This window comes from Chanos chanos, chromosome 7 (assembly GCF_902362185.1).
Source record: "Chanos chanos chromosome 7, fChaCha1.1, whole genome shotgun sequence".
Taxonomy (NCBI): Eukaryota; Metazoa; Chordata; class Actinopteri; order Gonorynchiformes; family Chanidae; genus Chanos; species Chanos chanos.
This window is the reverse complement of record NC_044501.1, coordinates 35368377-35385051: the sequence shown is the minus strand read 5'-3', so window position 1 is coordinate 35385051 and position 16675 is coordinate 35368377. Positions and strand designations below refer to the sequence as shown.

General features: G+C 42.9%; 2 pseudogenes; both read left to right on the top strand.

Moving 5' to 3' along the window:
* Positions 1–2550: 2550 nt before the first annotated feature.
* LOC115816272 (uncharacterized) lies at positions 2551–3901 on the top strand (annotated as a pseudogene).
* Positions 3902–7090: 3189 nt separating this feature from the next.
* Positions 7091–12033, top strand: LOC115816271 (P2Y purinoceptor 11-like; annotated as a pseudogene).
* Positions 12034–16675: the final 4642 nt, after the last annotated feature.

Below are 16675 nucleotides of genomic sequence, written 5' to 3'. Positions count from 1 at the left end.
GTAGTCAGATCCAATCAGCAGCAATGGGCGCACTCTGTTAAGCACCTGGAGGGGAAGGCCCTGTAGGTGCTTGTATTTCTTCTGCAGTGCCATCACTGGGTGCGTGTGCTCCACCAGGCCAAGCTTATCTGCGGTGAAGGCCCTCTGTATCCGGAACAACTTCTGTGGGTTGTCAGCAGAAGAGATGGAGAAGGATACTGAGGTACCGCGCAGAACTCTGAGGTCCTGATGAACAGTCCTTAGTGCGAGATCTTCTGGCTCCCCCTTGAGCTTGAGTCTCTGGGCTGCTGCAGGAAGGAGGATGGTACGCTCGGAGCCGTCATCAAGAATTGCATAAGTCTCTAGAGTGTGCTCACCGTTCTGTAGCAGCACTTTGCTCACCTTAAGAAGAACCTGAGTGCATCCGGACCGTCTGTCCACGTACAAAACTTCATTTGTTGTGCTGACCAGGCATGAAGTGTTCTCAGGTGTAGGCTTGGCATTCAGGTCATGCAAGGCTTGAAGATGTCTTCCTTTGCACTTCTGGCATGCAACCTTCAGGCGGCACTGTGCGGCCTGGTCTGAGCAGCCGCATCGCCAGCACCTCTTCTTGCTCCTGACCCATGCCGTTCTCTGCTCCACTGTCAGCTGTGCGAAGTTGTCACACTGGTCTAGGTGGTGCTGCGTGTTGGAGCAGTATGGGCAGTGCACTGTTCTCTCTGGCTGCTTGGCACTGGGCGGTGAGGTCTGTTGCAGGCATGCTCCGAGCCTGGTCTGTGCTGTGCAGAATGCTGGTGTATCCTGTCTGTCTTGCCGTCTCGGCACTGCTCTCTCATGGGTCTCATGCTGCTCCTCTCTTCCCCTCACAGAGATTCAAACCCCGTCTCCTGAATCTTCAGCTCGTACTCAAGCCAATCAGCAAAGTCTAAAAGACTGGGGATCTCAACGCTCCTGGGGTACAAAAACCTCTTGAACTCTGCCCGCATATCTTGTGGCAGCTTGGATAGCAGCCGTGTGATGTGAGACCCACAGCGGAGTTCAGTCCGTCCACTGTCACCCAGCTGGTCCAACATGCCCACCAGTGCCCTCACGCGCAGGGCAAACCTGCTGAACCCACTGCTGTCGTTGCGCACAATGTTTGGGGCCTCCACCAGGTCAGCAATCTTCCACAAGGCCAGCTGGTGGGGCTGACCATAGCGCTTTGTGAGGCTCGCCATGGTGTCCGTGTGGGGCCGCGGGGAGTTGGTGTAAGACTCCGCAATGAGCAGCGCCTCCTCAAACTTCAGGTGGTACAGTAGGATCTGATATTTGAAGCGCTCTGTAGCGTCCTCAGGCAGCAGATTCTCCAGCGCGACCTTTAGCCTGGCGAACTCTCTTGGGTCTCCCCTAGCGAATACTGGGAAGGTAGGCTGGGGACCTCGGTACACCATCTCACGCTGATGGGAGGGCCGTCGATTGCTGCCCGCAGACTCACTCCCTGCAGTGGTGTGTGGAGTACAGGATCCTGGGGTCGGCAGTCGGGACACAGGATCATGGTGCTCTGGGTGGCGAGGAGTTTCCTCTGGACGCGCTGTCCTCATCTCTCTCAGCAACGCTGTGAGTTCCTCCACGAAGTCCCGTGGTGCTGCAGCTAGTGCTGGCTGGGCGACAATGTCGTCTGCCACAGGCAGTGGTGGCAGCAGCCAATCACTGTCATACCGAGTTTCAGTTTTCAGTAATTCAGTAACCAATCAGAAAGGAGTCATTTCCTGACCTGTATCACACAACTCTGCAAATGTGTTAGACAATTACATGATAAACACAGAGTAGAATGTCACCATATTCACATTTTACTTCAGATTTTCCCCAAAACAGCATTATCCTAATTTTCATGAGATGTAACACAGATGTAGCTGACTGCAGCGGCTTCACCTTTTGTTTAGAATAGATCAGAGCTACGTTTCAAAAATTGTCCACGGGTTTGAAAACATCTGGCACAGAACATTCAACCGCATCTGGAACAAGACCAGCTTCCCCTGGTGCAAAATGAAGTCAAAGACAAGAGGGAGGCATTAAGAGCATAGTGTAAGCTTCTATCTCACTGGAAATGAAGAGTGTAATTAAAAAAATAAAGTAACTAATTGGTACATTTGTTATTAATTAATCTAATTAATATCCATTAATATGTAATCATTATTACGAAACCATCAGGCTCATTCCTCTCATAAAGAATGCCCAAGGGTTCTTTACAACAGATGTGAGAAACAAGTGAGTTGTAAGTGTGTCTTTCATCCTTCTCATTTCAATGGATTTATCACCTTTCCCGTTTTAATGATCTTTCTCACCTATGAGCTTAGAGAGCTTTGTGACGCCATTGTCTATGTACACCCCATGACAGACAGAAATGCATCGCAGTATCATCGCAACAGCAAGACATATGACTTCGCAGCACTGAAATGATAATGATATGGTGAAGGTGGATTTATGAAACTCTGGCAACCGGATCACTGACAGTTGAAGATCTAACTCACCAGCTGCAGTGAGAACAGCAAGTTATCTCCACCCATGGTCTCTCTTACCGCTGTTACGCCGATGACACACAGCTGTTCTTCTCGTTCCCCTCCTCCGACTCTCAGGTTCAGCCTCGCGTTTGCAGCCTGCTTAGTCGACATCGCCTCCTGGGTGGATCTCAAGCTCAACCTGGAGAAAACTGAGCTTCTGTTTTTTCCCGCTAAGAACTCCTCAACAATCGACACCGCAATCACCATTGAGGGATCTGTGGTGTTCCTCTTCAGAACAGCCAAAAACCTTGCCGTGACCCTTGACAACCAGCTGACCTACTCTAGTCACATCGCGGCAGTCACTCGATCCTGTAGATTCTCCCTCTACAACATCTGGAGGATTCGCCCCTTTCCTGACGCAGCAGGCGACCCAGCTCTTGGTCCAAGCGCTTGTCATCTCCCGCCTCGACTACTCCAACGTCTTACTGGCTGGCTTGCCGACCTTCGCCATCAGGACGCTCCAGCTTGTTCAGAATGTTGCTGCACGTCTGGTATTCAACCTCCCAAAGCATTCTCATGTCACTCTGCTCCTTACTGCACTCCACTGACTTCCGGTAGCAGCCCGCATCCAGTTCAAGACACTGGTGCTGGCCTACCAGGCCACAAGAGGCTCCACCCCATCCTACCTTCAGTCCCTTATAACTCCTCATATCCCTGCTAGAGCCCTCCGCTCTACCACCTCTGGTCAACTGACGGTCCCCTCACATCAGGAACCCGGCAGCTGTTCTTCCCGACCACGCCTCTTCTCTGCGATGGTGGAATGACCTCCCTCACTCAGTCAGGACTGTGGAATCTCTTGCCAGCTTCTGCAGGAAACTGAAAACCCACCTCTTCAGAACCCACCTGTCCCCCACTGCCTAACCTCCCTCCCCTCCAGTGTCCTTTGTTGTTACGATGACAGACTTCCTGTTAACATGTTTCCTGTAACTTCTTTTAAGCACCACTGATACCTTCATATTCTACATACTCCAGTACATAATGCACAAAAAGTATTTAAATCTGATAAAATATGTTATTGTTGATCACACTTAATTTGAGGATTGACATCAGATTCAGACTAAAAAAAGAGAAACAGAAAGTGCATCAATGAAAAGCACTTCTCAAGTCTCTTACTGTCTCTGTGTGCAGTCTCAGGTGGAGAGGACACAGACAGAATTACAGCAGATGGTAAAGGACAGACTGAAGAAGATGCAGGATCTCAGGCACTCTGAAGTGCTTAGTAAAGTGAGTCCTGTAATGCTCAGGTCAAAATTATGTATTCATTTTTCAGAGAGTTGCTTTGGTGAATCCGTATGTGTGTGCAAAATTTTTGTTGTGTTGTGATAAAGATGGACAGAAAGTCTCAGAGTCTTATAAGCACCAGAAAAGGCTACCTAAACTAAGGCTGTACAAAAATATAAGGGGGCTTTGATGTTGATACCACAATATACACAATAGGATTGAGGTGCAAGATGATCTTATATCATCCAGATGTGAGAGGAAGACAAAGAAAACAATACCCCACCCAAAAAATGTACAATTTACAAAATATGCAGTATACAGTCAAACAATGTCCAAATGATTCATGACATGTCCATAGCGAGGCCTAGGTAGCAAAAGTCAGTGAGATTAGCTTGTTATTCAGAGATCTCCAACACGTGGAACAAAAAGGGCACAGTCTCACCAAACTGGAGGAATAATTGGTCAACGGGATGATGAAGAAGGATGGATGAGTAGTAGAACAGATGAATATGAGGATGACTATACTTAATCCAGTTATGGTTCCAATCAAACAAAGGGAGGTAAGCCTCTTGACTGATTCCCGGTAGGCAATTCGGTAAGCCTCTTGACTGATTCCCGGCAGGCAATTCATCCATTATTTAAAAAAGTCCTCTATGTGCTGAATGTACTGTTCTCGCTACGTGTTTTATACGACTTGTATGTAAACGTAGATTAAACAGCCAGCCAAACTCAGTTTTCACGAGCCAGGAAGTGAGCGCTTTGCTCCTTTGTTAACGTTCTTCAGGTGCGGCAGGTGAAAGTTTACAAGTGAAACTGCGATAAATAAAAACAGAAAAGACTTAGAACGTCTCTTAACTAGTTACCGTATGACACAACTGACTAATAAACAGAATTACAAGCAAATGGTACATTAACATGGTCATACATTGATATACAAAGTTATCGTAAATTAGCATCGCTACAACAACTGAATCGATTACTATCAATCTGCACACCATGTAACTAACAGTGCATATAGAAGAAAATCTAAGTTACTTATGCTTGTTAAATGAAGAACAAAACAACCAAAAACTTACAGACATTGCTTTCGAGGATATCAAGAAAGTTAAAAACACAGGGGAAGCCTACACACGCGCACATCTATGCTCCATAGCAATTTGCTCCATAGCAACATAGCGCTTCCCTCTCTCACAACTCACAGCAAGTCTCTTACAACGTGTCAAAATAAAAGTCATTCGTGGATTCAATGTAATGCGTGTCTATTTGAACAGCCACTGCATGAACTATAACCAATCATCTTTGGCAACATACAAACTTCCTTCGCCAACTTAAATCAGAGGACAGAACACTGAACAATAAACGCAAGTTTATCAACACAGCTCCTATCCATTGGTTCACTCGTTTTTTTTCTAACAAACAAACAAACCCTTCCAGTCACACCCAAGCTCCCCTGTCCCTGGTCTCTGTCTTCTTCTTTTGTCTCTTACTGCCCTGAGTGGCTGGCTACTCTTGCATAGAGGCTGGAGGAAGTACTACTCTTCCCGTGCGCAACACGCATATACACACATATACATCTTACACATTTTCACAGCACACATAGACATGTAATAACAGGCCACCGTGGCGGTTACATACCCCTCCCCCCTCCAGAAGTGTAACAGAGAGCACCTTGGGGCCATAACATGTTTTCAGGTTCTCTACATGATAGGTGTCTCCCTGCTTTGGACTGTCAGGGAAAATTACCAGGTAGTTGACAGACCCTAACCGCTTTAGGACCATGGATGGCCCTTTCCATTTTGGGGCCAACTTTGCCATGTGACTAGCATCGGCCCAGGACAGTGGATGGGCTGTGACCCACACCAAGTCCTCCGGTTGGAAATCAATTGTGTTCGCCGGGCACTGTAACAGCAGCCTTGTTTTTGGTGGGTCTTCTCCATTTTTGCCTGGACTTGCTTCAGCATCTCCGTTTGCCTTTGCGACAAAGTGTAGGCATCTTGATCTGGACTGGGAGTCCAATGAGGGAGTCTTTGCACCGATCCCTTCAGTTTCCTGCCTAAGGCCACTTCTGCAGGGGTGAAACCTGTGGATTCCCGCTATTTATCACAAATTGAAACGCTGGCAGCCAATGGTCCCACTGCTTATGATGTTTGTCAACATAAGGGGCCATCATGGTCTTTAAAGTGCAGCAGACACACACACGCACATGCACACATTGCTTGGACCTTTAGACTGAAAGAGGTCTACATTACATTGCACTGCATACCCACTCAATATTGCACTGTTCATCTACCCCATCCGATACTGTGTACACCACAACTGTCTATGCTGCTGCACATGCTGTTGCACATGCACTTTAAGACTGTTCGACTCAGGACTGTTCATCCACTACACACTCTTATACTCCTACTCTTATATCTCTTAAATTTTTATATTTCTACAGTTCTGTACATTCTATTTATTGCACATGTACATATATATTCCCTTATATATCTCCCTATATTACTCCGATATTTACCTTTATTGTTCTTTCATTATTATTATTTTTATTTAACTGCTACACTTGTAAGTTGAGCTGGCCCCGAGCCCAAGAATTTCATTGCTGATAATGATGTCCACATTGTTATCTAGTGAATGACAATAAAACTTGAAACTTAAAACTTGAGAAACTTCCCTCCATAAAGTTGGTTTGGAGATGGTAAGCAGTGGTTAGTTTCTGGTGTTACGTCCTTGGACGTATTTTTTTTTACTGCTTGGGTGTTCCCTCTGCGGCTATCTCTCCCTCTCGCTCCCCGCCCCATTTTTCTTTTCAGATTTGCTGGCGGGTTACGATTGGCTGGAGAACAGGGAAGTTTAAAAGACGACGGCTGCGCAGGACACATCTGGCGCGGAACCTCCCGTTTAACTTCTGCTGCCACGTCTTTAGTTATTTTGAACTCTTGTGGTAATGATGTGGACTCGTGAGTCCACATTCAATGAAACTTGTAAATAGGTGTTAATAGTGCATTTTCGTGGCCTGGCTCACCCCCGAAGTTTTTGTGTTTTGTAAATAGTTATATATAGAGTAATAAAAAGCTGACTATTTTATATCGGTGTCAGTATTGGTGTTTTCAGGTTCACTCGGGTGGCAGGAGAAGGAGGTTTTCTCCCATGCATTTATGTTCACCCCACCCTAGACGGGGTCGTAACAATAGGTGTCCCACTAATACATGTCCCCATTACAACATGCAACAGCTCGCGCTACATTGCACAGGTGAATTAAAGGGACAGGCAACATCACAAAAAACAAATGAACACAGAATAAAATGTGTACAGGTGCCATGAAATAAACACAAAACTGTCTGACAGCTACAATGGCTATTCTAGGGGGCCTTGGCTTCTCTCATGGGGAAGAGTTCCAGCCACTTACTACAGTAATCCACAACCATAAGGAGGTATTGGTTTTGCTTTTGACTCTGGAAGTGGATACACTTTATCAATTCCAAGCATATCCCCGTTCTCAAGTACGGGAGTCGACTGCAGTTGACCTGATAACTTGGTCAGGTGCTGTTTATACTGCTGGCAAGTTAAGCATTCTTTACAATGCTGCATGACATCTTTCCTAACACTGGGCAGGTGGGCAACCTCCAACACTCTGAGGAGAGTCTTAAGTCCCCCTACATGGCCGCTCAAGGGACTATTGTGATGGTACTGTAAAAACTGGTTTCTCATCTTAGCTGGGACAAAGTGCTGCAACTTGTGACCTGCTTGCTTGTCGGGCACTTTATTAAGGAGAAAGCCATGATCCAGATCAAAATGTATGTGATCAACCCTGGGAGTTTTTGGTAGATACCGAATGATGGCTGGAGCTTCAGGATCCTCCTTCTGGGCAGCAGCTGTATCAGCCTAACCAGCAGGAAGGACATGGGTGTCTTTGTTGGCCTGATACACAACATTGTAATTGAGAGTCTCATGGTCTGCAGGAGATCTAGAGAGCGTATCAGGAACTACATTACACTGACCTTTCCTGTAAGTCACCCTAAAGTGACTTGCAGTGTGATAGTCCATTGCACCAACCTTGAATTGGGCTTTGGGTGGTTAAACACCAAGGCTGAAGCAGCATGCTCCGTGAAAACCTCAAAAACCTGCCTTCCAAGAATGGGTGGCATTTATCAACAGCCCGTACAACAGCCAAGCACTCCTTCTCGGACACTGAGTAATTCCATTCTGCCTCCCGTAACAGTCGGGAGGCAAAAGCCACCACGAGCTCAATTCCTTCAAACTCTTGTCTCAGCACCACCCCCAAACCAATGTCGCTGGCATCACTTTCTACTTTAAAAGAAGAGCGGACATTTCGGGGGAGGTAGAATGGGAGCAGTCAATAAGGCTTGTTTCAGATCTTCAAAAGCACTCTGCCACTTTTCTGTCCACACTTACATTGCCCCCTTCCTCTTAAGTGCATTCAGTGGGGCTGCACGGTCTGCAGGTCTGATTTTGTTTTCTGTCTGTAAAGTTACTGTATGAAATAGAAAACAGAAATTCATGCAAGACAAAAATAGTGGTGTCACAAGAAGTACATCACATTTGGAGCATCAGAACATTTAAAGCCCAGCTGCATGTGTCTTTTGGTTCAGACTCAGAATTCTATTGGTCATCAGCTGTGACTGGGATAAGAGGATGTAAGTGGTCCCAGCTTTGAGTGCACTTGCAGTGCCTAAGAGCAAGACATGAATTCAAATAAAACAAAGGCTGTAATCAAACAATGATCACAGCGAAATACAGTTGAGAGGAGAACAATGGACAAAGACACAAGGATTCTGAAGAATTTACATCTGCACAGAGCAGGTCACAATGAGAGCTGGAGAACATCATTCATTTGACACAAGCTAGAGTCATTCATAACTGAGCACAGAGGTGTAAAGCAAGGCCTTTTCTAGACAAACAAAAAGATGAAACTGAAAGCATGATGAGCAGGTGTGGCTGAGGAGTAAGATGAGTGAGAGGTCAGGTCATGAAAAAGTCCCGAAACTCAATGTGTTTTCTCTACCGCCCTCTGGTGGTGATAGTATTGTACTGCTGGCACGCACTGTGGCAAAAAACTGGTAAGTGTAAGTTATATAATATTAATAAAACGTAATAAAGCCAACATAATTTTCTATTGATATTATCACACCAATATCTTCATTTTATCTTAGACCAAAAAACCTACCCTGAAATATTCTGAAAATATAAAATATCAAGACAATGACTTTAGAGAGATGGTTCACTCACTACCTACAACACTGATAGTATCATGAACCAGATATCTGAAACATCTTATCATTAATAACTTAATCATTATAATTGTTGTACTTACCTTCTGGTTTCTGGTTCTAAGCATATATGCAAAGGGAAATCAGAGCAGATAATCGCAGAACAGGTCAAGCAATTGCAACAACACACATTAAGCATAAAACAAAGGGAGGGGACATTTTGCATTGCATTTTTTTCAGAATTGCGGTCCAGCAGCATCCTAGTATTGAACGTCCATCGTACTTATATATTCGCTAAAATGATCTGTCTAACCGAAAGACTTCGTCTCATGAACTTGGAATCAAGAGGGGAGGGAACTTGACTGACAACTCCTGTCTTGTTGGTCCATCGGGATTTCTGCTCTGTGCAGATGTAAAACTGACGCTCCTATATCGATAAGAAGATGCAGTTTTAGCGCACTGAGAGGTATGGAAATTCAGTTTAATTGGCATAAAGTTTTTAACAACATTCAGGTAGATGATAGTTATTTGTCCGTGTGTGTGTGTGCGTGTCTGTGTTTGCTTGTTTGTTTGTTGAGGTTTCCCTAAATATTGCAAGATAACTGTCAGTGTGTCAGTCACACTCCTCAATATTTGTACATCTCCACCTCTCTGAATCTGCCACAACAGTAACCATTACAGTTTCGTGTCTTTTTTACTGGAACTGAACAGAGGAGCTTCAACTGCTTTAAAGGTACTTGGCTGAAGCAAGTGTACAGTCTTCGACGAGATACGCCGTTTCGTTTTAGGAGAATTCGAGTTTCATTTAATACTCCTACTCCGGATTATGAATTCTTTTTTTTTCTCGGCTTTTCCGAACGAGACTTTGGGTTTTTCTGGACGACAATTTGGATTTCCTGTGTCTAGGTTGAGCTGAGCGCAGGCTGTCACCGGACTTTGATTTCTTGCACTTTGAGAAATGCGGAGCCCGCGAGACAAGAGCCACTGTGCGCGTACAGTACATATTTAACTCATTTAGATCTCAGTACTCGTGGTTTGCCAGTCTTAGCAGCGATAATCACCAGCACCATGACAAAAACGAATAGTGTTAAAAGTAAGGACATCGAAAAGCATAACTCTGAATGTTAAAACTGATGTGGTTAAGCATATCCATGAAGGACAGTGTAATAAGGGTATCTGGCCGGCACACCTTCCATCTTCGCCAACTCCGCTTCCAATTTACATGCAGTGCGAAATTAAGACAGGGAAAACTCCGTGTTAGTTTGTGTTCTGATAAACTATGTATTGAAATAACCTTGTCCATTTCGTGGGGTTTAGTGCTGTATTAGCCAATCCAATCTGGGGGTCAACTTTTTAGGACTCGGAAATGCATATAAATGTTTCCCAAGGAATTTTATGATGCTTACGTCTCTGGGATATAAAAAAAAATCGTTTTACAAGCGTTTATGGGAATGCGTGACACGTGTGTGTGTGTGTGTGTGTGTGTGAGAGAGAGAGAGAGAGAGAGAGAGAGAGAGAGAGAGAGAGAGAGAGAGAGAGTCTGCAAGCAGTGGCGTGAGGTACTGATTTATCCATAGCGGGAGTGGTCGGAAGATTAAGCACTATTGCCCTGTGACTCAAATGTGGTTAGTGATAGGAAAAGCAACCTCGTATACATAATCGTCTTTTAAATACTTTTGAAGTACATTAATGCACTGCCTAACACGCTCCTAAGATCAAGATAAATTTTCAATATGTAGAATGGTGGTGTTAATGTAGTTATCCTGTCAGTGATGTATAAAAGTGTTGGCATATATGAATCCACAGACGTATTCAGTTTACTTTGGCCGAATTAAAGTATACTATAATATACTACGATATAGTTTAACACTTTTCAATGATTAAATGTTTTATGTAAAGGATTACACACACAATTATCAAAATAAAGAAGAACTAGAAGTAGGGAAATGTTAAAATTAATAGTTTATGAAATTCTTTGCCCCCCCCCCCCCTCTCTAGAGACAGAGAAATGCATATATATATATATATATATATATATATATATATATATATATATAATACTTTAAACTTGTTCTCATCTTGTTCTTTTCTTCACTCACTTGTTCACTTCTCTAGCTCAATTTTCACCATCGTGTTCCTGACCTTCTGCACAGCGTGTCACAAACAGAGGACGAGAGGGAGAGGAAAATGCTCAACACATCACTGAACTGCAGCTATGAATTTCAAAAGAAGCTGCTCCCTCCTATGTATGGAGTTGAATTCTGCATCGGATTTCTCGGCAATGTCTTTGCTCTGGTCCTGCTGCTGACAAAAGAAAGAAAGAACTGGCGCACTGGAGTGGTCTTCTCCTGTAACCTCATCATCAGTGACCTCCTCTATGTACTAACCCTGCCGCTACTCATCACTTACTACTCAAACAACAAAAACTGGACCTTTGGTGTCGCTGCATGCAAAATTGAGCGTTTCCTTTTCACCTGTAACCTCTACGCAAGCATTTTTTTCGTTTTGTGCATCAGTGTAAACAGATATATAGCTATTGTTCATCCCCTCTACTCGTATAGCCATCTGCGCCCGAAACATGCCAAGATCACCAGTGTGTTAGTCTGGGTCATAGTAGCTATCATCTCTTCACCAGTTCTCTACTATGCCAGTACAGCCAGTACAGAGTCTGTGTCTCTAAGAGCAAAGGAGATAAGATTCCATACTTCAATTACAGACTTTCTCTGACTGTGTTTGGATTTTTGATACCGCTGGTGCTGACTTTTGCATCATACATAGGTCTAATTAGGGTGGTTTTCAAAAGTACCAATATCACACCACAGGAGAAAAGGAAAGTGGCTTTGTTGGTGGGCTCAGTGTGCACACTCTATGCCCTGTCTTTTATTCCCTATCACATTTTGCAAACTTATCACCATGTGCCAAAGAAGAAAACGTGTTTGCAGTACAACACATACCAAATATCGAAGGGATTGGCTACATTAAACATGTGCATTCACCCCCTCCTCTACATGGCTGTGTTAGACAGCATCAGGACAGTTTGTTGTGGAAAGAACTCAGTGATTTAATCTTTTTTTTTATGTCACCACCATTTGTGATATTACTGAGTTTTGATTACTTTTGTTTTGATTACTTTTTATTCCAAAAATAACATGTATGTACTTGTGTGCCTAATTGTTTGGATCTAGAAACAAGCACAAAAATCCACAAAGAAATACCGTGAATACTATAAATAAAGAGTGAGTATTTGACACAGAAATCAGGGTTGAACAAGAAATCAATAATGCGTCTGTATGTATGTGTCCCTACATGTTAGCATTTCTCAGTAGTGTCAGTTTCTTTGCCCTAACGATACTGATGAATTACATACATCTGACTTTTAGTCTTGCAAAATAATGGCTGATGTCACTGCCTAAGACAGACAAAAAGAGGACAAATTTTGCAGGTTTCTCTCCTGCATTGTGCTGACATTTTTTTTTACAGTTGTTTCTTTCAGTGGCCTTCCTGTTTGTCCCATACACATATATTGCACAAGGAACGTAAATTTAACTTTGAAATTTGAATATATGCATGCATTTCTGAAATAAATGTATAAATCAAGCCCAGCCAACCTATCCATTAATCTGTATACACTTATTTTGAATTTTAAAAAAGCTTTTAAACATCACATCTGTAATATCTCAGGTCAAAGGTCAAATCAAAGGTTAAAAGGATTGTAGAAGGAGAAAAGGAAGGTATACGTATGAGCTAATGATTTAGTGGAAGACAACCGTCTGATAACACATTTGAAATTGTGGATAATTGCATGGCAACATGTTGTAATCTTTTTTTTTCAGTACATGCATGATGCTCAAATACATACCTGTGATGCTGGTAATTTCTAATAAAATAAAATAAAATAAAATAGAGTAAGATTAAAATTCTCAGTGTTCAAAAGCTTAGCTTGTAATGGCACATATGTGAATGTGGATAATAATAAACTTTGAATAAATCAAAAGTTCATAATAAGTTCAAAATAAAAAATACGCTAAACAAACTATATCTAAAAAAAAAACTGAGGCATTAAAATTACATGATTACATATATTGACTGGCCACAGGAAACCTACAATACTCTCAGTTTTTAAATATGTTGATTTAATTGGCTGGCCTCTGAGTTTCTTCAAGAGCGGTTTCATGTGTCTAAGAGAAAAAGCCTGGGTTAACATGGACCTCATATTGTATTTGAACTGCTAATGAAGCATGATTTTTTAAAATGAGTGTAAAAGAGGAAAGACAGAAAAAAAATGACATCTAGGAGGAGGGGTTCACACTCCTTAAAGATCAAACAAATGCTCTCCAATTGGAGCCTGGGAACAAAGGCTACATAGACGTCAGTTAAAGTGGACTTATTTTTATCAGTTCGGCAGCGTTTACTTAGTATTGCATATCAGACATCTTTTCTTGGACTAACACGGGCATTTTCTCTTGGAGTATTTAAGGTATATTTCACCAAATTAATCAAACCTAGTCTTAAAACTGATTTACTGACTGGTAAGTGGAAAGTATTTTAAAGTACCCTCGTAGAAAACTGTTTCTAACACGTTAGTTGTAGTACTTATGGAATCACACTCACTGGGTTGTGGAATTTCCTGTAATTCCAATTCAGTTCCTGTTCTATACTATCCATACTGCAGCTATTTCCAATTTCCAGATCTATATTGTAAAACTATGTGAATGAACTACATGATTATAGATGGTAAACCCATAATGAAATGATATGATATTTACAAATGTTCCTGTTTCTCCTCGACACAGCATTATTCTAATTTTCATGAGATATAAGACACATACAGCTGACCGCAACTGCATCTCTTTCTATTTAGAACTACATTTCAGAATTTGCCCTCACACTGGAAAACACCTGGGACAGACCCTTCAACCGCAAGTGGAACAGGACCAGTTTGTCCTCGTGCAAAATGCAGTCAAAGACAAGAATGAAGCATAGAACACATCCTGCAAGATTTTCTCTCACTGGAAAAGAGCATAATTTAATAAGTGAAGGCCTAATTAGTAGGGTAGACAAGGACTGGTTGTCGTACATGTGTATATAAATATATACATTTCACTTGTATATCTCTGCATCAACACATTTTAAAAAATGATTTAAATATTAACTGTGTGGAAGAAAAACATCAAGATTAAAAGGATAAATTCCTCTGACCTTAAACCTGGTGTTGTAACAACTTGTGTAACAACCTCATTGTCTTCCCAGGGTTCCCAGCATCCAGGACTCACAGATGGTGCATATGTGTTTCTTTAACGGCTCAAATGGCTGGAGATGGTGAGATCAGTGCAGAGGGAACAAGATCGTGGCCACACCATTGTCCTGGGCATGGCTGAGGCCATCACTGGACAGTCATTGAAATTCATGATTACCAAGAAGCAATGAGGATGGCTTCTCCTTTGATGCCTCAACATACTGGACAACACATTGCAGGAAGTTCTCAAAATGTCATTCCTTCATCCAGCCCATTGGATTTACTTCTCCTTTATATCAAACAGGTCCTTTTGCAATGAACTGATCGTGGAACTTGACTCAGGGAAATAGGGAGTATGGTGGAAGACTGTTACCTGTTGCAGACACTCCCTAGGTGACTGTCATCAACGTAGCCTCTTTCTGCTGGTGGGATTGAGATGACCTGTTTGCAACCACACCATGCCACGATCTTGTTAGGACTGTGTATGGTGACTACACCGGTTTCGTCCAAGTTCCATATATCTTCTGGACCAAACTTGTGCCTTCTCAGGACTTCTTCTAAGTTATCACAAAAAAAAAATGACATTTCTCTGGATTGAAGTTGTTAGCTCAAGAAAGATGTAGTAGGAGGTTTCCTCGTGGAACAGAGACTTAAACAACAAAGAAGTAAAAATCAACTTTGAACTTCATCATCATCATCATCATCATCATCACTGTCTGCCGCTTATCCGGGACCGGGTCGCAGTGGCAGCAGGCTGAAGAGGGTAACCCAGACATACCTTTCCCCTGCTACATCCACCAGCTCCTCCTGGGGGATCCCAAGGCATTCCAAGGCCAGCCGAGATATATAATTCTCCCAATGTGTCCTGGGTCTGCCCCGGGGTCTCCTCCCAGTTGGTCGTGCCCAGATCACCTCCACAGGGAGGCGCCCAGGAGGCATCCTGACTAGGTGCCCGAACCACCTCAACTGGCTGCTTTCAATGTGGCGTAGCAGCACATTACTACTCTACTCCGAGCCCTTCCCGGGTGTCTGAGCTAACTTTCAACAACTTTGCATTAACGTATTAATAATGGGGTTGCTCATCACATCAGAAATGTTTTTATTGGTTAAAAACACCAACTCTGTGGTCACCTCTCACCATCATAACTTTAACTTGCAGGACCAAGATGGGGGCTCACTGATCATAAGGATGCACATTTTTGTACTTGAATTTGGTCACAGCGCCCTCTAGTTTACGAGTTATGAGCTCTGTGACAACTTGTGTGACAACCATACCTGCTCTCCACTACTTCAGTTAATAATCAGTTCAATTAAATATCCATTGGAATGTCAACATTTATTTTCTGTAATCATGCACTTTCTTCTTCTCATAAGGGTTAAGAGTTCTCTACAATAAACAGGAGTATCACATGAATTGTAAGTGTCTTTCTCTTCCTCCACATATTGATAACAAAAAAATCATCCGATTTTTCTCTGATCTTCGGGGGTTTTGTGATACTACCGTCTAAAACACCATGAAACAGACAGAAATGCATTAAAGCATCACCGCAATGTCAAGACATATGACATCACGGCGCGGAAATGAAAGTGGATTTAGGAAGCTGTGCAGGTTATCATTGACAGTGAAGAGATCTAACTCACCAATAGCAGTGAGAGTTCTATTCCTGTGCGCTGGTGGAAAAAAGAGAAAAAGATCAGTCACGACCAGCAGTGCGCCCAGGGTGAGTAGACATTTTGCGTTGTATTTAAATTCACTCATTCATCAGTGTTCAGCTGCAGACATGTGATGTGGGTTTGGCCAAGGATCGGTGTGTATCGTAACGAAAGTACAAATATGAAAATATGTAAATATGAAAATCTCGTGCCACCACTCAGTCACATGCTTTTCACTTATCACACACGGATTTTGTTAAAAGCAATAGTAAACAACTGTCTGATCCACTTATCTGTCGCCAGCACACTAGTTCAAATGTTTTGCGACCGACTTTCCGATATTTCGTCAAATCAGTAGTAGCCTAGAATATTGCCTCCATGTGGAAACAAAATATATTCGGGCCGCGGTTAAGATGAGAAATAGTGAGATTAAACATAGACGTTCCGTTTAAACTTTCCGTTTTCGAGGTGCGACTGTTGTTTATGCGCAGAATTTTGTACCCGCAGCATCCTCTCATCTGAACTTCCGTCATATTTCCATATTCCCTAAACGTATGTGGCTTGTCTGAAGAGTTTGTTTCATGAATCACTATAAGGTCAGGGAATGCGGCTGACAAGTCTAGTCATATAGATGTATCTGTTTTTCTAAATGAGAAACAAAAGAGAGGCGTTTGCAATGCACGTTTGAAAATTGGCAGCTTAGGTTATATTGCTGAGCGCTATGGAACTGCAGCTATTTCAGACTCACGTTGGTGATAGGTGATAAGCCTAGCTAGTCCATTCACTCATTCATTCGTTAGGCTACTTATCTGAGGGTT